The sequence below is a fragment of the Macrosteles quadrilineatus genome, unplaced genomic scaffold, assembly GCF_028750875.1.
Source record: "Macrosteles quadrilineatus isolate MER2022 unplaced genomic scaffold, UCM_ALF_1.0 Scaffold_8__2_contigs__length_117827958, whole genome shotgun sequence".
Taxonomy (NCBI): domain Eukaryota; kingdom Metazoa; phylum Arthropoda; class Insecta; order Hemiptera; family Cicadellidae; genus Macrosteles; species Macrosteles quadrilineatus.
The window spans coordinates 6,673,904-6,698,028 of record NW_026542601.1 but is presented as its reverse complement, the minus strand read 5'-3'; the positions used below and the strand labels follow the sequence as shown (position 1 = coordinate 6,698,028).

The window sequence follows — 24,125 nt, the reverse complement described above, 5'->3', positions numbered from 1 at the left end:
GTATTGAAGTGTTCTCTCACCTCCATTTAAGTTTTTTTAGCGAAATCGCTTCTAGCACGAGATATGTTTTGGTTAGCCTAAACTTTTTACCTGGAGTTCCGGGTTCAAATCCTACACAACAACTATTTTTCCATATGACAAACCCATAAATGCTTCTAGCTCAAGTAAAGCTGTGGAAAGAACTGATTTGGTAAAACTCCACAACAGTTAACACGCTAAGAGCCGCTTTCCGCGCTGTCACGTGAATAACTGTAGCGGTAAGCAGGATGGATGTTTAAGGTCAGCTTGCGACAAAGTTGGATAAACCATCGTTGTTTGTGAGGGGGAGAGTGTTTACCTTACCATAAAACACACGGCGCTATCAGGCCGGACCACTCGTGTTAATATTGTCTCCAGATAAAACGTCTTGAGCCTCGCACGCGCGTCATTGTCTTAGAAAACATCTGAAATGTTGAGATATGTTAAATTCAATACAACATAGTGTATATAATAGTACAGTATATAGTGTAGTAAGCGCAGCACTAAAACGAAAATAAACCGAATCAAATTACATGATTATATTGATGCATTATCTTGTTTTTATCGGCTTAGTTTTTCGTCCGATTTCCAACTTTTAAATATTTAACATGCATCTCTAATGTAGCAGTAACCTTTACAGACAGAAAACACTTTGTGGAAATTATTTTGTTGGTCATTCGTCTGATTTTCTTCAAATTCAAATGTAAATAATTAATTTAACTGTATTGTAGTATAATCGTCAATGGTTTTCATTAAAACGAGTATCTAATCCAACCATAATTAATTTTGGACTCTCTTACCTTTTTAATCTGTGGTTAAACAAGCACGGTTCAAAAGGAGAAATAAAAAGGTTATTGATACAGTTTTATATAGGTTTATTTAAGTTTTTATTAATCTACGGAAAACACATTTTAATCATCGTCCGATATTCAAATTAAAAATGTTAGAATAGTACAAATCTTTATGCATTCTAAATTAAACGAGAATTACTAGCAGTAACAAGTTACTGAATAGAATTAAACTTATTTGAGCTTTGCCATGAACATAGTTTTTTTTTTAATTCTGTGGTCGCTGATCGTTTTAAATTGTTTGGTCACATATGAGTATTTTCCTAACTGTAGTAAGGTACTTTTTGGTACACGCTGTATATTACATTATCATTCTAGCCAAACCACTTTCCCAAGGTGCGTAGCAGACGACGGCGACCGGTCTATCAAAGGTTAATACGTAGATTAGGATCTGAGGGCAAATTGATTTCAACATAGCATATCGTGTAGGTAACCACCCACGAGGAGCGGCCCCTGGACATGAGGCTAGGGCAGTTGTAGACATATCCATAGTCAATGACAATCGACCACGAGGAGCGGCCCCTGGACATGAGGCTAGGGCAGTTGTAGACATATCCATTGTCAATGACAATCAAAGTATCTCGATTGATAAATGTATATGTTTTTGGACCGAGTGGTGGCTAAGATCGACCTCTTTAACAACTTGCAGGAGCTGGTTTCTGTCATTTGGAAACTGGCCTTCGACCTTCTGTATTTATGTCGAAGAACGAGTTTTAAACACATCATTGATGTTTAATGTAAATCAAAGCTATACATTGAAATTATTTGTAACATGTGTATCTGCATTATCCGCCATCTTCAGAGGCAGATAAGACATTGCAGAGCGGGATGGCTCACAGTCGTGCTGCGGCAGTTACCAGGTCCGTCTGTGAACCGATCTCACGCGCTAACTGGCTCCAGATCATAAATACTGCTGATAACAATATAATTCCGCGGAACTCCCGGTATCTGACAATCAGCGCAATGTCTTGTTCTTACCTGATCACACGAAAACAGAACACGATCGCGACACGCAACGACCAATGGTAGCTAACGAAGGTGATAAACATCACGAACAGTGATACCAACACAACACAACTGCGACACACATTGGCAACACTGTCGTTCAACCACCAACAGTTGCACGGTGACATAAGACAATATGACCAATGGTAGCTAAGGAAGGTGATAAACATCACGAACAGTGATACCAACACAACTGCGACATACATTGGCAACACTGTCGTTCAACCACCAACAGTGGTACAGTGACATAAGACAATATGACCAATGGTAGCTAACGAAGGTGATAAACATCACGAACAGTGATACCAACACAACTGCGACATACATTGGCAACACCGTCGTTCAACTACCAACAGTGGCACGGTGACATAAGACAATATGACCAATGGTAGCTAACGAAGGTGATAAACATCACGAACAGTGATACCAACACAACACAACTGCGACACACATTGGCAACACTGTCGTTCAACCACCAACAGTTGCACGGTGACATAAGACAATATGACCAATGGTAGCTAAGGAAGGTGATAAACATCACGAACAGTGATACCAACACAACTGCGACATACATTGGCAACACTGTCGTTCAACCACCAACAGTGGTACAGTGACATAAGACAATATGACCAATGGTAGCTAACGAAGGTGATAAACATCACGAACAGTGATACCAACACAACTGCGACATACATTGGCAACACTGTCGTTCAACCACCAACAGTGGCACAGTGACATAAGACAATATGACCAATGGTAGCTAAGGAAGGTGATAAACATCACGAACAGTGATACCAACACAACTGCGACATACATTGGCAACACTGTCGTTCAACCACCAACAGTGGTACAGTGACATAAGACAATATGACCAATGGTAGCTAACGAAGGTGATAAACATCACGAACAGTGATACCAACACAACTGCGACATACATTGGCAACACTGTCGTTCAACTACCAACAGTGGTACAGTGACATAAGACTATATGACCAATGGTAGCTAAGGAAGGTGATAAACATCACGAACAGTGATACCAACACAACTGCGACATACATTGGCAACACTGTCGTTCAACTACCAACAGTGGTACAGTGACATAAGACTATATGACCAATGGTAGCTAAGGAAGGTGATAAACATCACGAACAGTGATACCAACACAACTGCGACATACATTGGCAACACTGTCGTTCAACTACCAACAGTGGTACAGTGACATAAGACTATATGACCAATGGTAGCTAAGGAAGGTGATAAACATCACGAACAGTGATACCAACACAACTGCGACATACATTGGCAACACTGTCGTTCAACCACCAACAGTGGTACAGTGACATAAGACAATATGACCAATGGTAGCTAAGGAAGGTGATAAACATCACGAACAGTGATACCAACACAACTGCGACATACATTGGCAACACTGTCGTTCAACTACCAACAGTGGCACAGTGACATAAGACAATATGACCAATGGTAGCTAAGGAAGGTGATAAACATCACGAACAGTGATACCAACACAACTGCGACATACATTGGCAACACTGTCGTTCAACCACCAACAGTGGTACAGTGACATAAGACAATATGACCAATGGTAGCTAAGGAAGGTGATAAACATCACGAACAGTGATACCAACACAACTGCGACATACATTGGCAACACTGTCGTTCAACTACCAACAGTGGTACAGTGACATAAGACTATATGACCAATGGTAGCTAAGGAAGGTGATAAACATCACGAACAGTGATACCAACACAACACAACTGCGACAAACATTAGCAACACCGTCGTTCAACTACCAACAGTGGCACGGTGACATAAGACAATATGACCAATGGTAGCTAACGAAGGTGATAAACATCACGAACAGTGATACCAACACAACTGCGACATACATTGGCAACACTGTCGTTCAACTACCAACAGTGGCACGGTGACATATGACAATATGACCAATGGTAGCTAACGAAGGTGATAAACATCATGAACAGTGATACCAACACAACACAACTGCGACACACATTGGCAACACTGTCGTTCAACTACCAACAGTGGCACGGTGACATATGACAATATGACCAATGGTAGCTAACGAAGGTGATAAACATCACGAACAGTGATACCAACACCACACCACTGCGACACACATTGGCAACACTGTCGTTCAACTACCAACAGTGGCACAGTGACATAAGACAATATGACCAATGGTAGCTAATGAAGGTGATAAACATCACGAACAGTGATACCAACACAACACAACTGCGACACACGTTGGCAACACTGTCGTTCAACTACCAACAGTGGCACAGTGACATAAGACAATATGACCAATGGTAGCTAAGGAAGGTGATAAACATCACGAACAGTGATACCAACACAACACAACTGCGACAAACATTAGCAACACCGTCGTTCAACTACCAACAGTGGCACGGTGACTTAAGACAATATGACCAAGGGTATGTAACGAAGTTGATAAACATCACGAACAGTGATACCAACACAACTGCGACATACATTGGCAACACTGTCGTTCAACTACCAACAGTGGCACAGTGACATAAGACAATATGACCAATGGTAGCTAATGAAGGTGATAAACATCACGAACAGTGATACCAACACAACACCACTGCGACACACGTTGGCAACACTGTCGTTCAACGACCAACAGTGGCACAGTGACATAAGACAATATGACCAATGGTAGCTAAGGAAGGTGATAAACATCACGAACAGTGATACCAACACAACACAACTGCGACACACGTTGGCAACACTGTCGTTCAACTACCAACAGTGGCACAGTGACATAAGACAATATGACCAATGGTAGCTAACGAAGGTGATAAACATCATGAACAGTGATACCAACACAACACAACTGCGACACACATTGGCAACACTGTCGTTCAACTACCAACAGTGGCACAGTGACATAAGACAATATGACCAATGGTAGCTAATGAAGGTGATAAACATCACGAACAGTGATACCAACACAACACAACTGCGACACACGTTGGCAACACTGTCGTTCAACTACCAACAGTGGCACAGTGACATAAGACTATATGACCAATGGTAGCTAACGAAGGTGATAAACATCACGAACAGTGATACCAACACAACTGCGACATACATTGGCAACACTGTCGTTCAACTACCAACAGTGGCACGGTGACATATGACAATATGACCAATGGTAGCTAACGAAGGTGATAAACATCATGAACAGTGATACCAACACAACACAACTGCGACACACATTGGCAACACTGTCGTTCAACTACCAACAGTGGCACGGTGACATATGACAATATGACCAATGGTAGCTAACGAAGGTGATAAACATCACGAACAGTGATACCAACACCACACCACTGCGACACACATTGGCAACACTGTCGTTCAACTACCAACAGTGGCACAGTGACATAAGACAATATGACCAATGGTAGCTAACGAAGGTGATAAACATCACGAACAGTGATACCACACCACAACTGCGACATACATTGGCAACACTGTCGTTCAACTACCAACAGTGGCACGGTGACATATGACAATATGACCAATGGTAGCTAACGAAGGTGATAAACATCACGAACAGTGATACCAACACCACACCACTGCGACACACATTGGCAACACTGTCGTTCAACTACCAACAGTGGCACGGTGACATATGACAATATGACCAATGGTAGCTAACGAAGGTGATAAACATCACGAACAGTGATACCAACACCACACCACTGCGACACACATTGGCAACACTGTCGTTCAACTACCAACAGTGGCACAGTGACATAAGACAATATGACCAATGGTAGCTAACGAACGTGATAAACATCACGAACAGTGATACCAACACAACTGCGACATACATTGGCAACACTGTCGTTCAACTACCAACAGTGGCACGGTGACATATGACAATATGACCAATGGTAGCTAACGAACGTGATAAACATCACGAACAGTGATACCAACACAACTGCGACATACATTGGCAACACTGTCGTTCAACTACCAACAGTGGCACGGTGACATATGACAATATGACCAATGGTAGCTAACGAAGGTGATAAACATCACGAACAGTGATACCAACACCACACCACTGCGACACACATTGGCAACACTGTCGTTCAACTACCAACAGTGGCACAGTGACATAAGACAATATGACCAATGGTAGCTAACGAACGTGATAAACATCACGAACAGTGATACCAACACAACTGCGACATACATTGGCAACACTGTCGTTCAACTACCAACAGTGGCACAGTGACATAAGACTATATGACCAATGGTAGCTAACGAACGTGATAAACATCACGAACAGTGATACCAACACAACTGCGACATACATTGGCAACACTGTCGTTCAACTACCAACAGTGGCACGGTGACATATGACAATATGACCAATGGTAGCTAACGAAGGTGATAAACATCACGAACAGTGATACCAACACCACACCACTGCGACACACATTGGCAACACTGTCGTTCAACTACCAACAGTGGCACAGTGACAGAATACAATATGACCAATGGTAGCTAACGAACGTGATAAACATCACGAACAGTGATACCAACACAACTGCGACATACATTGGCAACACTGTCGTTCAACCACCAACAGTGGCACGGTGACATATGACAATATGACCAATGGTAGCTAACGAAGGTGATAAACATCACGAACAGTGATACCAACACCACACCACTGCGACACACATTGGCAACACTGTCGTTCAACTACCAACAGTGGCACAGTGACATAAGACAATATGACCAATGGTAGCTAACGAAGGTGATAAACATCAAGAACAGTGATACCACACCACAACTGCGACACACATTGGCAACACTGTCGTTCAACTACCAACAGTGTCACAGTGACATAAGACTATATGACCAATGGTAGCTAACGAAGGTGGCACAACAAGTTGCGAAAATTGCCATGTTATAGCTGTAGCTGGTTTAAAAATGTGAACGTAGTTGAATTCACTCTTCGAATTTGTTTATGCTGTAAATTACAGTGCAGATTCCTGTTTTAATTTTTTTTTATCAAAGCCAACTGAAAGGAAAATGTTATTTGGTAATTTTGAAACATTTAAATAATTTAGAATTATTAGTCGAAGTTTTTAAGATGAATCTATACACCTACTTAAAAAAATCCCTTGGTCATTACGGATACCTATCTTTCTCAATAGAAATACTGTATACTCAATAGAAAATTTGAGTAGACCCTTGACAGTTACATATGTGGTTCTAATAAATAAATTGAACTTTACAAGTAAGTATTGGCCTTTACAAAAAGTTATCTCTGATTACAATTATTACATTCGAAATAAAATCATCACCGTAGGCTTCTGCGAATTTCAAAATAAGTTAAAGGATCGTAGCAATCATAAATTTAAAGAGAAAAATGACGAGGACTCGCTTGGACAAAACCTAGCCGAGATAACACCGGACTGATGTCTCGTTCTTATCTGTGGCTTTACAAATGGCCATAATTAATCCCAGATATGGTCTTATAACGGTTATCTGCTTGGACAGGGCGGCCTAAACATACAAACTTGATACCCACTCAGTCACTCCACTCCACTCTAGGACCCGCTTTGTAAAGTGTGAATTGTAGAAGATTTTACGTTACAACCTAATTTTTACGCCTATTTTACAAACTGCTGTATTTTGACCTATATTTTCGGGTGGAACCATTGGATTGATTTTCCAAAATAATCATCCCAGCTGTGGCATTTTTAATTAATTATAAATATAAAATAAGTAATTAGTCGCTAACAAACAAAGAAATACATTATTAACTTTTAGCCAAGCCAACCTGAAAAATTATGGAAGAAGTCTTGTGTAGTACCGTATGTCAAGGTAGTGTGATGAGTACAGTAGGATGAGTGTGTGTTATATGATGTATAACCTATGTATCGTATACCTATGTATACCTATGTACCTATGTACATAATAATTTATTAATCGATTTGTCTGTAAAAAAGAATGACCATACATACAAAATGAGGTGTCAGTTAAAATTAATATGGTTTTAAAATAATGAAACTGTATATGATTGGAGAACAGAGAAATAATACCAAACTTTAGTACTATTAGTTTTTTCAACTCTACTTTAGTAACGTTTATATAACAAGGATAACATGGATTTTGACTATCTGATCATTTTTAGTATCCCAACATTGCTGAAAATTTTTACGAAGAAATTTGTGTAACTAGTGTGCGAAGTGTCGCTTTGCGCTCGTGTTACACATATTTTTCCTACAGTTACTATAAAGCACATCAACAATTAGTCTTTAAAACACTAAAGAACATGACTTGGGTGAGGATAAATCCAAGCGTCGAACGAAAATATTAAGATAACACGGAAAAAACAGCTTAAGTCGTAGTATATACTAAAAGGCTGAGGACCAGCTGGTCTTAGACGTAGTTATCTTTAAGTGTTAAGTTACAGGTAGTTATCGAACTTATTTTCAACCGTACACGTATTTCGTGCCTATCAAAAGCACACTTGTGTTGTTTGGTTGGAATACTGGAGTGCGGCAAAGTAAAATGAGTGCGGTAAAATAAATGAGTGCGGAAAAGTAAAATGATTGCGGTAAAGTAAAATGAGTGCAACAATTAGCTACTTTGCGTGCTATAAAGCTTGCTTTGTCAGATGACTGTAGGGAAAAACATAAAAAGTAGGTTTTCTCCAAGTGATGGATATGAACCTCAGTATCAACACGAGCCAGGATGTCACTTGACCTCTCGGATCCTTTAATCCTGGAGCGCGTCCTTAATCCTGCAATCTTGATCCTGGCCAGTCTTATCTCAGTCCAACACTCCGGTCCGCGACGACTGATAACACTTTGTCTCTGTCGGTTTAGTTTAGAACATAAATGAATCTGTAAATGTAACTGCTATTATAATGTGAAGGGTTTATTTTGCATTGTTTTGTGTTTAGTCTAATTATTATTGATTAATTTACAAACACACGTGTGTACAGGATTTTATAAAATGTAATAACATTTTTTGCTGGTTTAGGTTTTAATGTTCCTTGTAAGCATAATTGGTATGCTCTTAGCAAATCAATTATACTCATGGACCCGTGTAATATTTTTTTCCCCGGAAGAAATGTCTTTAGCAAAATTACTTCGATCATTTAGTTACAAGTATAATTGTATATTTGTATAAGTTGCGAATCCAATGTTTGGTGGCCAATTGAACTTTAGCGTGACAAAATACACCTTTAATAGAGGACAAATTTTTTTAGAAAACAATACAAATACTGTAAATTTAAAGGTTGTGAGTTCCAGTCTGAGAAAAGGTTTATAAAGTATAGGTATGTTCTCTAATGAAAAATATAAATCACAAGTAAACACACCATCGAAAACATGTGGGTATTGTTTTAACACTAATCTGCTGCTTACTGTCTGTACTGTATTAAATTTACTAATTTCCATTTGATCAGCTGACTTGTTTGTGTTTTAATTTAAATTATTGATAAATTACTGTTTCTAATACATAAATGTTTCAATGATTTGTCATCTCTTCTTTTAATTACCTACTTTATTTTGTTCTAATATAATTACTGTAAGGCACTAGCTTTAATATTATACATACGGAAGGGTTAAGACTTTTATGATAGAATACAACTTTTATTTTGGCCAATATTATGTGAATATATTTTGTTAGGTTGTAAATAAAACACACAACAGCTGATTGCTGCTATCCTTCCGAGTGATAAACCAAATATCAAAGTACATATCAGCTGTTATCAACCAGATAGTTATATTGTGTTATCTATGCGGTTAAGTCCTTGGCACGGTTGAACCTTAGTTTTCTAATTATCTAAGCCATACGTCTCGACCGGCCTAGAAACAGCAGTGATTATTTATGTGATAATATCACTATATATCTACTATAGTCGAGGGTGATACATGTACTAAATTAGGTGTATATCCATTGATTGCATTATATTAATTTCGCCATAGGCCTACATATAGGAATGTATTATAAATATTTTGCAAATTATACCACGAAACATCACAAAACAAGCGCTAATCAAAATCTATTCTGTATAGATTATTGTGGAAATTAATTGTACCATAGTTTAAACACAAACTTTTGAATTAAATCCTGGACACCCTATTTGTACCAGTTGAAGTCAAAATTATATTCCAATAAAACATTGTTAAATGTGTCTCTTACAGTTCGTTCTACTGTCAAAATATTTCCGTCTCCCATAGTACTTAGTAAGCCTATATAAAACATTGCCATTTTCATATTGGATCCCGCATTTGACCTACAGTACTTAAATAAGTGAGATGATAGGATGACCTGAGTAATATTTTAAAACTTTCAATACTTATGATACTTTTATCTGAAATGGTGACCATAAAGGAAGGTATTTTAAGCCAACTATGAATGGAGATGAGTGTAGGATGAGTGGTGCGATTTTGTAGTTTTGTTACCAAGGCCGATATATTCCTTAGACACAGCTGTTAGATTAAAAGCTCATACAGCCAATGACAACTAAAGGGCCTACAGTTTATAGTGGAATCCGAACCACACTTTTCCCTTGTAATTTACGAATTGGTCATCTTTGTTACTCACTAACGATCAGTCAATTGTTTTGTCGGGAACATTTATTATTATGCCAAACTGGTCAAAGCCAATAAAATATGGACACCAGGGTCTAGTAACAAAAAAACTTCAGACAGCTTTCCTGATTGAACCAACTATTATCTGATCAGTATGTGAACAGTAATTGTTGCGTGAATGAATTTTACCTTAAAATGAAACTACCAGTATACACTCAGCCACCCAGCTCTATAGTTAGATGATATTTTTACAACATCCGACAGTTTAATGAAATACAACCCTGTGTATTATCTCGTCAAGAAGCTGCGTGGGTGGGAAGGGTGGGTAGGGCACGTGGTCACCACGTGTGGGTAGCAGGGTAGAGTTACGCGGATCTTTGAAAGTCACCGGGTGCGCGGAAGACTGCCCGCATGTTGAGGTAGCAGCTTGGGCGGCCTCTAGTGTAAAGCTATACCATCTGCGTCAACAAAATGTTCGGTTATTTTCATGTCGAAAACAAACCAGCCAAGGAACATAGAAAGAAGTAGTAACTGTTACGGAATATTCATATAAATCATGATACGAGTCTGTAGATGGGCGAAAAACATGCAAACCTTGAAATATGATTGCTAGTAGAAGTTTGACATATCCGAAACTAAGCTAAAGGTTCAAAAGATATAAAAAATAGGGTCTCGGTGGGGAGCAAGATGTATTCTTCATCGGTTAAAAGCACCAGGTCCATAGTAACATTGATTAATGATATTTTTTAATAACAGTGGTGGTTGTAGGACCTTGTCTAGGTAGGGTCCGGGGGTCCTCCCCGAGAAATTCAATATTTTTAGAGCAGTTTGGTAATTTTATGTTAAGGTCTAAAAAGGTGTCCAAAAACCTCCTTTACGTGTTTATGACGAAATGTATGTTAAAAATTAAGTTTCTAGGCTCCAATGGGAAGGAAGAATTCAGACCCCCCACCACTGTTCAAGAGTCAAATTTCGCGTAGTATAGTAAGTATAATACTTCGCCATGCATGGACGGCGCACAAGGCATCTTCACATTTCGGAACAACATTTTTAGGATAACATTTTAACTAAATAACTAATTAGCTGGCTTTGTGGTCGTAATTCAAAAGTTCATTTGAAAACAAACTACGTTAGTACAACGCTCTAGCTCTAGACTGGTGGTGTGAGTTGACTAAATAAATTTATTAACAAGAACCACTGGAATTACTTACTATCGAGACAACAGTACTAAAACTAATAAATCACGCATTTCACTATCTTGCCCGCCTTTCCGCGGAAACTAAGCGCAAATGGAAAGTGGCGGGTATGGCGCGAACGTGTGGCGCAGGAAGATAATCCAACAACGGTTCACCCGGAGACGTTATCTGTAGGAACAAAAGTGTGAAAACGTGACAGAGTGCGGCGATACAGAGGTCAGCGGGGGTCGGGGAAGTCGAGAGTGACGAGGCAAAGGATAAGTGAAGATATCTGGAGGTTTAGGGGTCCTGTGCAGAGTAAGGATAGTTTACAGGATATAAGTTTAGACTAAATTATCCAAGCGTTTATAGACATCAGGTTCATTTGGAGGAATGTTTTACAGAACATAAGTAAACGTACGCGTCGAACTACTATTTTAGGACAAATTATAAATGATGTCCATGTGTTTAAGGTTTCGGGGTCCTGTGGATTGTTAAAATATTTTACAGGATATAAGTTGAAGTAGGAGACGACTTAAATTTTACTTAAATAGACCCAATATGACGTGTTTTTATAAAACCATTACTGGCAAAGGGTGAAGCTTTGCAATATCTACATCTAACATTAAAAAATAATAGGACATCTTACAAAACATTTCCTGAAACCAACGGAATAATGTGTCGGTTATTCCTAAGATCTAAGGCCCCTAAACTTTTGCTCATTTCGGGGGTTTTGTCAAGCAACAATCACGACCTATGTTAACATATCAATGAAAGTAAAAAAAAAAACTACTTTAGGAGACTTTAATGAACGGGTTGTTGAAAATTATTAACTTAATTAAAGAAAATTAAATAACTACTTAAATTATTTAAAAAAACTTGGTAGAATTTTGATTTGTCTAGAGGCTTCAAAGCGGGGCTCCTGTCCAAGAGAGACGGGTTCAAATCCCGCCGATCATAAATTAATTTTATAATGCCACAACTTAATAGCTGGGTTCTGGACCCACGTTAAGGATTATGTTCATCTGTATAGAAACAATAAAGGGACAAGTATTTCATGAGTAAAACCTTATATGTACACAAAGAACTTGCTCCATTATTCATACAACAATTTATTACAATCTAATAGATCTGATACTGTCAAAAGGTTTCAAGAATAATAAAACGTTAGTAATACCCAAGCATATTACCACCAACGTTTGATTTGTGGTTAAAAGGATAACTTTTCATTCCGAAATTGATTCCAATTAAAGTACGCAAAATGCAGATAGCATTTTAGTCCAAGAGTATTAATGCAAGGGTCAGGGTGTGAAGCACTGATTAAGGACTAAGGACAGATTAGGAAGGCAATATGAGAATGTCCAGTGTTGATAAGGCTGTGAATGTTACGTAGAAGTTAATTAAAAGATAAGGCGAGCTTAGTATTGATGTCACTAAATATGGTTACATAGATTTAGCATTAGCATTGTTATTTTATAAGTTTAAATGTTCAGTATATTGATTTACTTACTGAATACAGTAACACTTCCCATTGCTGTTTACCTGAAACATGAAAAAATACACTGTTATGGGAGTGATAAACATTTACAGTTAAAACTCGTTTTTACAGTATATTTGGAAGTAGTTCAATTATTTTCTGTCCAAACCAACGATTTATAAATTTACAATTATAATGATTCTTAACACAATAACGTGTATTGAAATGTTTACGATCTCTTTTAATCTTAAATTTTGATTTTATCCTCAAAATATAAATGAATGATTTATCAAATATAAAGAATAATATAAATTATATCAGCCCTAAGATCAGGAAACAGAACAACAATTAAGTGAGTTTTACAGTACATTTTAAATCGAAACACAGCATGATTACGGAATATAAATGTATGCAGTTTACAGCTAATAATCTAGAATATGTTACTTATTTAACAAATTGAATATATACTGTACAAAGGTTACAAGAAGTATCCTCGAAATTTATCAAACTCCACGAACATTCACAAAACAAATCTAATACAACCATTCAGTTGTATACAAGTAGAAATTTTATATAGCACTCAAGACATACAAAAGAGAATACATACACACTTACACAAGTCAAAATTCTTTGGAAATATAATCATTATTTGCTTAAATTGTTATTATATTATTTTAAATTAGGGTTTTGACATCATGTTTCTGCCATAAAATGTCTGAAACTAGTTTTTACAACCAAAAATGGAAACTATAAGGTTACTAAGTTTGCAAATTATACCCCGAAACACAAAACAATCACTAATCACACTCTATACTGTACAGACTATTGTAGAAATTAACTGTATCACAGAAGAAACATGTTTTGCATTTTTTAATCCAACTGGAAAGGAGGACTTGAGGTAATTATAATATCGATTATACAGCAAGTATAATTATTTATCCACCTGGAGATTTTTAGCTAAAGAATAAAACAAATATAGTATGTATTGATAAAAGACACCCGACTGGAATGAGAACCAGCCAAGATCGCTACCATGACACCTACTACAGCCAATGGGCGTCCAGATATATATCTCTATTGAGAGAGACTCCGCCCATTGTAAAAAGGCTAACGAGTACACTCGAAGATCTCATGGCCAAAGACAAAGGTATCTGCGTGCTCTATCAGCACATCGGCTGACGAATGTGCTGAGGCCGAGCTACAGTAGCTGCTTAGTGCTTCAGCAGATATTGAACCTACATTACGATTTGAGGCCGCTTCAGTGGCTGTAGAGTGTGGAGAACAATGCTTGGGGTAGATTGATAGTTAAAAGGTTGCTAAAAGAGGCTCGGCGGGGCGTTTAGTGGAAACTTTTGTCTTGGAGCATTGGGATCAAATTTACCGGTCGTGCATTAATTGCGCCAAGCTCTCTAAGGGTCCCAAAAATGTTTCTTAGTTGCGCCAAGCCCAAGCCAGATAGGGGTAATTTGCCGGCAGAAGAAATTACCTTGTTTACGTGTGATCCTAACCTAACCGAACCCTAACCTAACTTCCTAACCTAACTTAACGTAACCTTACTTAACCTAACCTAACTTAACCTAACCTAACCAACTATACAGTCTACGAGAGTCACCACTTGCAACCCCGTTAATGAACTTATCGGGTGGCTCTTGAGTAGTTGGTGCAATTCAGGAATACCCAACTACCTGACTCAGGCCAGTTGGCGCAATTAATATTATCGAGTCTCACTTTAGCAAACCGACATTGTACCTGTATATTTCAGCTATGTTATTGTGTCTTGGCCCAGTTGTTCGTAACCAATCTGAGAGTCCATCTATGGTGGCAGCCTTTTAGTGGTTGGAGCACGAGATGTTTCTCATGAAGGCCCTGGGCTCAAATTTACCACTCTAAAATTGTATTTCAGCTGTGTGATAACATCATGACCCTATGTTTTGAATCCCTGTGCACATATTTAAATATATATTCTGATAAATTCATATTTATGGTTAAAGAGGTTATGCTCATTTAAGATGGAGGAGGATTATATTTATTAGAGATGGTTTTAACGTGTTTATATAATTTATTTAATCATATGAAAAGTTAGAGGCAGTTTAAGAAAGTGTAACACTAGTAAATTAATATATTTAATGTATTTCAGTGTTCAGAAGTAATAACTTGAGTATGACAAAACCAATAACAAGTTACAACGGCTACAGACAACACTCTACTACTGAATAAATTACGTTTCTGCAAGACGCATCTTGTTTTACGATTAATAAAACCCTTCAAACTAACAATGTGTATTTTGCATCTCATAAGTATAAAATAACCGTTTAGCAATGAAGAAGTTTCAATGTCTTTTCAACGACCTATAAAGCAAGTCCGTATGGACAATATGAATAAATTAGTGTAAGAGTCATCGCTTCTAAACCTGTTAACTTTACTGACATTAAAAACTTTAAACCTCATGTACCACATTATGCAGCATTACTTTGTAGCAGGAGAAGAAAATCCACTGGTGTCATATTATATGTATATAAACTATCACAGCAAGGGTTACTTTGAAACCCTATAATGTAAGCTAAACCTTTAATACTGTCTGTAAATTAAATCATTTGTGATTGTTACTTTTAAAACGTATGAAATGTAACTATATTTATTATTGTGAAAATTAACTGAAAATCTATATATCTTTTCTAACAAAATTCAACAAAGGAACAAATTTTAAGATATTTTAGTGGGTTGTACACTTACACACATGAAATAAAGTTAAAATGATAAAAACGCAGCCTTTTCGTTGATACACAACAATAAACATTACACTGGTGTTCTATCTTCGTTTAGATCATTCATTCCCGTTTTAAATGTCAGGATTATAGAAAAACTTAACATTCAGAATAAAAAACCATTCACTAGGTCACTCCTTGAATTCCCGATAGCCTTCGTATTGATTTGCAATAAGCGGTTTAACATAATACTAACTTACATAACTTAACCCAACTAATAGTAAACGGAATTGAGGTTTAGAAAAAGTGGTAGCCAACTAAAAGAGAGTGTCTTTCAATTCCCTTTTGAAACACCATCAATAGTTATGTATTTTTACAACTATTTCTTTCATCTATAGAACTAACATGGACAGTTTTTACCGCTAGCCTTTAGTAGCGCGATTTGCCTGAAGTCTACACATATCCCGAGCATAAACATAATTTAGGTTAAATCAGGTAATTTGACCAAATAATTAAAAGTATATCCAAACCTAAAATAGGCTAACCCCCAACAAAACCTTTCATTAACTTTCACCTAACATATCCTTAACAAACATATCATCATACACCTAGTCTCCATACTAACCTTACAAGTAATTAATTGAAGGCTTTAAAATCTATATATCTAATTCCGTAAGCCCAAAATTTTACAATGAAATTGTGAGCGAACGGGAGGCCGTAGAAAGCTCGGAGAGGTCTCATTTTAAAGGTTTGGGCATGAAGTTTTGGGGAAAATTATTCATTTTTCTTAATTATGCACCAAAAGGTTGTTACGTAATAAAATAATTTACATTTAAATAACATGGGAGTCCAGGTCATGTCTGCTTTGTTTACTTAAAAACATGTGGTTTAACTTTATTTAAAGCATATGGTAATATGTACTGTAATATGTATACTATTATAAAGCTGAAATATAGACTTTTTCCCAAGTTTAAGGGTCTGGATTAGTTAATGGAATAAGATTGGTTGTGATAGGTATGTATGAAAAAAGTGTAAAGTTAGAAGTAATTACTGGAGTAGGTAAAGGGAACATATTTTTCATGCCAAAAATAAAACTAACATCTAAAGATCCTAATATGCCGTTTAAGTTTAGGGATTCAATTCCTATTGGGATTAGCTTTCGATAATACTATAAATAAAGCGCATGGCCAAACCTTCAAAAAGTTGGCATTTATTTGAAAAAAACCTGTGTTTACCCATGGTCAACTTTATGTTTCTTTTAGCCGGTTAAAGTGGCCAGATGATGTTAAAATAGTATTAGAACAAAATAAAGACCAAGGATTATATTAAAATGGATACTATACTCTGTTGTTTTCAGAGAGATTTTGTTATGATTAGCATTATACGATTTGGAGGATGACATTATATCAATGTGTTTTGTTTAAGTGAATAAAACACCTATATTCCTATATTTAAAGGAATTGATAAATATTTATTTAATAGTGATGAAGATTATTATTGAAAATGTTCCTTAGTTGTATATTATGATTAGAAAGTTTGTATTATAAACACACTGCATGAACAGTCCTTTGGAATCTATATTTTAAACAGAACAGACATCAAAAATTGCATTATGCAGATATGTAATAACTTTTATACATATTATAATATACAAAAATGTTAAACGATAATTCAAGGTAGGGACCCATGAAACTAATAATTTGTACAAAATAATTACTAGAATTTTTATATAGGGGCTATTGCCCCTACAAGCCACTAGTAAAGTCATAATGGTAGTTAACTAACAGGAAAAAACTAAGGATCTAAAACCCTTCACAATTCGCACCTCATTCCCCATCAATATACCACTATATTACAAGGTACACACATAACGTTCTATGCAATAAAGCAGTTTAAAGCTCTCGTAGCCGTAAGTTGAAACTACATAGCACATAGCAGTTCTGAGTGCAGGTGGATTTATGGGGAATAAATCACTCCGCGCGCTCCTCACAGGCCGTGAACGACCTATAAAGTAGTCCCTGTATTGTTGCGCGGCGATTCTCAAAGCGACGATGATAAAGTTGTTACGAGACCCATTAATAATTCGATAGTTTATTGCCGCTCTCTTATTAATATTGGAAACAAACTGGTCGTAAATGTATACGTTGTAAATCTGCTCTAAACTCTGTGAGCGGCTGTAGAGTTGCTGTGGAAGATCGCAGTGCCGTGGATCAGGCACGGGAATACAAGATGTGGAATAAAATGTCTATTGATACCGTTTCCTATTAGGTGACAACTTTTTCCAACCTTAATTCATTTTGAAGCTCGACAATAAGTTATTTAAAATAATTCTTTCACATCCTTCTGAATCAACCCCTCCTTGAGCTTGTTTATAAACACACAAAGGGACACGAATACACAAAAAAAAAAAAAAAAAAAAAAAAAAAAACGAATGACCAAAAAAGCTATGATAATATCTAGCCAAAGACGTCTGTTTGATGTTTTAGTGTCCGTATATTCGTGTTATTTGTGTTTATGACCTTTCAAAACCCCAGAGATTAACTATTTCCCCATAGTTTTGAGATAGTTTTGGAACGAACTTAACCTTGCCTCCACTACTTACAGAACATTTTGATACCAAATCAATAATTAAGCTACTCCTCTATATTGTCTCAGTTCTAACTCACAATTAATTGCACATACTTATTCTCACTTCAACACTCGGCTATCAGCAATGATAAACCGTTCTCTAGTTTCTACAGGTAACACTAAGCCAACACCATATAAAAGCTATTAACGCGATACGCTCGTAGATGGCTCTAGTGCTCTGTAAATGGTTGGAATGCAAGTATTAATTCACGTCCTCTTAAAACCAGTTCTTTATCAATCATTATCTGGGAGTTTTTATGAGCGGTGGCGACTCCAGTTGCAGCCTGTCGCCACGGCTAGTCTTTACAGCTGTTATATAAAATCTGGAAACTTTTTGAAATATACACGTGTATCACTAGAATATAAAGTGATTCTTTAATGATCAAGGCAAAGCCTAGGTCGAACGATGAACGAGGGTAAAAACACGTAGTTTCCAAATCTTTGACTACACTGCACTACTTTTCTCGAAGCTAACAAATTTATAAAATGGATGTCTTGCACATTTTCCATTATTGAGCTCCAGAAATGGACATATTGTTATGATTGTTACCGTGTATGGTAGATTACACTTGTACAAGGGGGGGGGGCGACGGGCTTGGAAGGGTTGTTGTACAAACAAGTCAGTGATTAATCTCACCTCAGAGATGATGTAAAGACCAAACATTGGCAACGTTGTCTTGAGATTTAACACAACTTCCTGCGCGCTAAGTTTACTCGGTGACTCTCAAAGTGGGTAAAATGTTTCCTACCTCCAAACATGAACATGGAATGTCATGTTTCAAACATGTACTTAAACAATATATGAAAACAATCAAGTACAATTAGCTTCTTTTTGCCAAATGAAGTTATCTGTTTGTGTCATAGAGAGGAAAAACAACACAAAGTATTTTCAACAAAAGTACAACTACAGTATACATTTTCTTAAAATGTATTTTTGACCACCCCCCCAACTCTATGAAAATGGGTATTTCAAGTATAAACAATTTATTTTTTTATGCAATTTTAATTTTTTTTTATAGTTGATTATAAAGGTTTCCCATACTAACAGAAAACTATGCAGAATTCCGATGAATACTTAAGACAAAACTCTTTGAAATGTACAAGGTTATTGAAAGAAACTGACACCTTTTACTTTTACTGTCACAAATTACACATTACACACACAAAATATTTACACCAATCATATAGAATACTGTCTACTATCTGGTATGTTTTTCTCCATAGAGTAGCTGTTAGTTATTAAACAAAGATTTTAAGTTTTGTTGTATTTGTAAAGGAACTTTTCATAACTTTATCCACGTATCTCAAAAGCAAGAATAGGTTGGCTTGTAAAATTAAAAATTCACACTTTGATTTTCCTTGTAATGAAAAAAACATAAATACAAAAAAATAGTTAAGTATTTCATTGTAAAAATCAACAATTCAACCTATCCTTTCACCGAAAGAATATCAAATCAACTTTCACTTGTCAATATTTCGTCTTCCACCCGCGAATGGCAGTTTTGAACAGAGATTCCTATAATGTAAACGTCGACATTGCCGTTGTTCCGATCAAGTTTCCAAATTGAACTTCCATCAACTGTCACAAAAAAGGTGTCTGGAAGACTGAATATTTGCAAGTTTAGCCGGTTGAATCTGTCCGGTGTCATTCTGCCAGCTTATGATATCAATCGAGAAGTTAAAGCTCATTGGTGTGGAACGTGATAGCCGCCCCCCTTGATGGTTTAAGGAGTTTTGTGTTTTGTCTGTTGAGTGACAGTCTACCTGTTTGACAAAATCTCAAGAGCCTGTTAGCTTCTATAGCAAAAGGAATATTAACTACTTTTGATACGTTGTTTTTTTTACTTCTTTCTGAATTGTTACTCTAACATAAAAAAATATTATGTTCCGATTATCGTGCATAATTATTGCATTTTTGTTTGTTGCTTGTGTTTAATGCATAAACTCAGAATTTATCATGGGAATTTGGTTTTGTTTATTTCGATTCCAAGATATTGATCCAGCGTTATGGCATTTTGCTGTGGTTTAAAATTATGTTGTCTTCAACCTTCCCTTCCACGCTCCGTGCATCAGCTGTAAAAGTTAGCCATACAGGATTACTGCGGGGTTAGAGCATAGATTAAGCATAATCCCTTAGTATGCTTAATCTATGGTTAGAGCTAAGAGCAAAACAAATGTTAACGCTAGAGTGGTTTAGTGTTCATAAACAGATCAAAGTAAAGCTTTATTTTCTCAAAGGAAATATACTCTATACTAAGAACCAACAGCAAACAAACAATTCCCTGCTACTGACGTTAAAACCCTCAGTTTGAATCAGTTCGGAAAATTACTTTTCCGCACAGTATGGAACTAAAAACTAAATTAAAGTGTTGCAAATACTATACACAAATATAGTAATCATCAGGGAAAGATCAAATAAAAATCGACGTTTTTGAACCTCTTAAGTAATGTTTCATGCCACATACGTTGTACTGTATTGTGATATCCCAAACCACAGAACTCTTGAGCAGAGCAATGTTTCATGCCACATTTCATACCCGCAGTTCCACATTTAATGAAGTCCCAGCTTCAGGCTGGACCGCTTCTTTCTAACTTTTCAAATTAAGATTTCATGAGTAGATTTTTAAAGTCGGTGTCGTTCCGTGGTTATCTCCCCGCTTATCTCGGTCGTCATCTACTCGGTCTCCTCTTCTTTATTTTACCCTCCTTATCTCGCGATTCTTTTTATATTAGTGTTATTTATCGCCCCCTTTCCGTCTGATCTCAATTAGATTCGCTAATGAATGTTTTTATCAGTTTTTACATTGCTGGGAGTTTTATTCAAACGTGTTCAGTGCAAAGGTGTTGGAGAGGAATTATTGTGGTGAGAAACCAATGTTTCCATCGACCCTAATTGATTACATAGGTTTTTATAAATATAGTAATAACAACTTATGTAACTGAAGTGTTATGAATGTCTAAAGGTGTAAGGGGGACTAGGATGTTATTTAACATATGGTTGTTTTACAATAGCTAAACCGTGCCCTCCGCAACAAAATAACGAATTATTACTATGCATTGTCAAAACTAACCTAAACAAAGGTTTAAACTTTAGAAATTGTCTCTAGTTAGTTGTGAGCAATACGTAAAATAAAATAACTTCACTAACATTGTACATGTTATTAAATATAAAGCTTTCGGTCATCACTTACATCCTATATTTGTATTGCCGTCTTGTGAGCATCCTTGCGAGTCAACATTATAAGTGTAAATATATGGTTCAAGTGTTATTAGACGTACTTTTATTTACTTTCTGTAAGTATGACTGAAAACCTGCAGCATAAGCCAACAAGCGGTCCTTGCCTTACAGGTTTCAAGGGATTGACTACCTTTCATGACACAAGGTGATATCCCTTTTTTAGGCTTATAAAAGTAGTTTTACTTGGAATTTTAATTAATTTTATTTCTAAATATCATTGAACATCACAAAAAATAAGTATTGTATAACAATGTGTAATTGATTACAACGACATTGTGGTTCCCAACAAATCTAGATAGGTCGATCCCGACAACTCCATTTCATCAATCAATTACTTAATTAATTATGAACAAACTTCGATAATAATAAAACAAAGATAAAGAACACCAAACACTGTAGTTGTGTAGCGGTTAAGTTGATAAGCTGACCAGCATGTTCGAGACTAACCGCATCTAATCACAGAAGTCACCAACACTTTTCCGTGTGACTAACGTAACTTAATTAACTTAACTGTATTTATTTCACCATACGGATCAGCTGTATGACGAAAAATCAAACGAATTCTGTCACGGGGAAAACTCAATTCACTGTAACAAATTCCTTTTGTAACCATAAAACTGTATGTCAGATTTATGACTTCAATATAGCTTCCCAGTCACGGTCAGCCGTGTTGGGGTTAGACTACACCACGTGACCAGAGGTTGGCGATGTCTTGGAAGATGTGTAGATTGCGCAGATCGCAATTTAGATGTGAAGATAACCTGTCAGGCGTACGGCTACGAGTTTATCATCATTCATTATCGTCAAGTATCTATTAATCTAGATAAGATCGCGGACCTGTTATCAAGCCATCTCTGCCGATATATCAAACATCCCCTGCTGCACTCGGTGTGTCGGCCAACATGTCAAACAGCTGATGAATATTTAGCACAGCTGGAATAAATTATTGCCAGGTGATTGAATTTCATAAGAGACATAAATTAAAGTTTTGAGAATTCATTCAAGTTTGAGGTATATACAGGTATTATCTCACTTTTTAAGTTTGTAAATGTTTCCGACTGAGCCAAATGGTGACCGAAGGTTGAAATCGATCGCCATTGCAACACACATTTTGTAGTATTTACCTGTTTATTAATGTTTTCAGCATAATTGTAGATATATCGAAACGTGTGGTAAGGCATAATTTTTTTATTCTCATATAAAAGAATTGAGATAGGTTGTGGCGTCAACTTAGCCACAACTATTAGTGGTGATATTATTTCATACAGAGTAAACATCGCTATAAGGTAAAGAATCATGCTTATTATTATTGAAACTATTACCCTCGGTAGCCTGTAATACGATTAAAAATTGCTATTTACTGTAATTTTGGAAGCTACAAAGCTACACCTCAATAAAAATGTCCTCGAATGGTTAGTGAAACCCTAATGATAAATTTCTATTGAAACCTATGTATGAGTTTGTCCCCCTAAATGCTTCCAAAGGTGTTTTTATCTTTATACAATTTAAAGTTTTCAAAATACTTTTAGAAAACTTAACAGTTTTTGTTATGTTTGCATAACGTTTTATGCAGCATAAACATTCCTCTGTAATACAAAAATAAATATCCGATGAAACCTCTTACTTTCATTTTGGCGCCAAAGAAGCTATCTGTGCTGATAAGGAGGGACGATTCATTGTGACGAGGGCTTTGTCGATATTATTTGAACAGCTGTTTTCAGAGTCGAAAGGAGTTCTCATTGAAGCCTGCGGCGCTTATCTCCCCCCCCCCTCCATGGGTCCGTCAACCCAAAGGCAGATGCTTGTTTCAGATAAATTTCGGGTAGATAAGTAAAAACTCACCCAATTACAAAAATCTGCCCCTCAATCTACTCTTGTATCTAAATTTGTAGTGTCGCCGGGAAACTCAACTCCATTAAAACTGTAATAACTTGTGTATGAAAAGTTCGGGCGTAAAAACCGGACGGCCGCGAGGGTTTGAGATAACCAAGATAGATGATATTTGGCTCAGTAAATTTTTAAATCTTGAAATATTCCGGTTAATTTATAGGTCGATTAATCCTTTCCTAGTTTCATCACACACTCTGTACAACTAATCGACTTTTGGTACATAGACTCCTCTTGTGCCTATTGAAAACATACTTTTACCTTACTGACCTGATTCCAAAAATATTCAACTATTTTTACAAAAATATTACAGGAGAAATCAAATCAAATACAACCAATACATACCATAATTAAATTATTTGGCAATCCGATTTTATTCACCAAATAAATTTAACCAGATAGTGAAAAACAAAAAGGACATAATAAATATTTTTTGTGATCTTTTAGCTTTTACATCCTTACAATTTGTAAAGTTTTTTTTTTCATAAGTGAACTGTTCGA

The 24,125-nt window shown here is 36.6% G+C and overlaps 1 protein-coding gene across 1 annotated transcript in view; it reads right to left on the bottom strand.

The window, feature by feature from the left end:
• The window catches only part of LOC128999377 (zinc finger protein ush), a 218,991-nt gene that overhangs the window by 108,537 nt on the left and 86,329 nt on the right, over window positions 1-24,125 (bottom strand). The window lies entirely within an intron of this gene.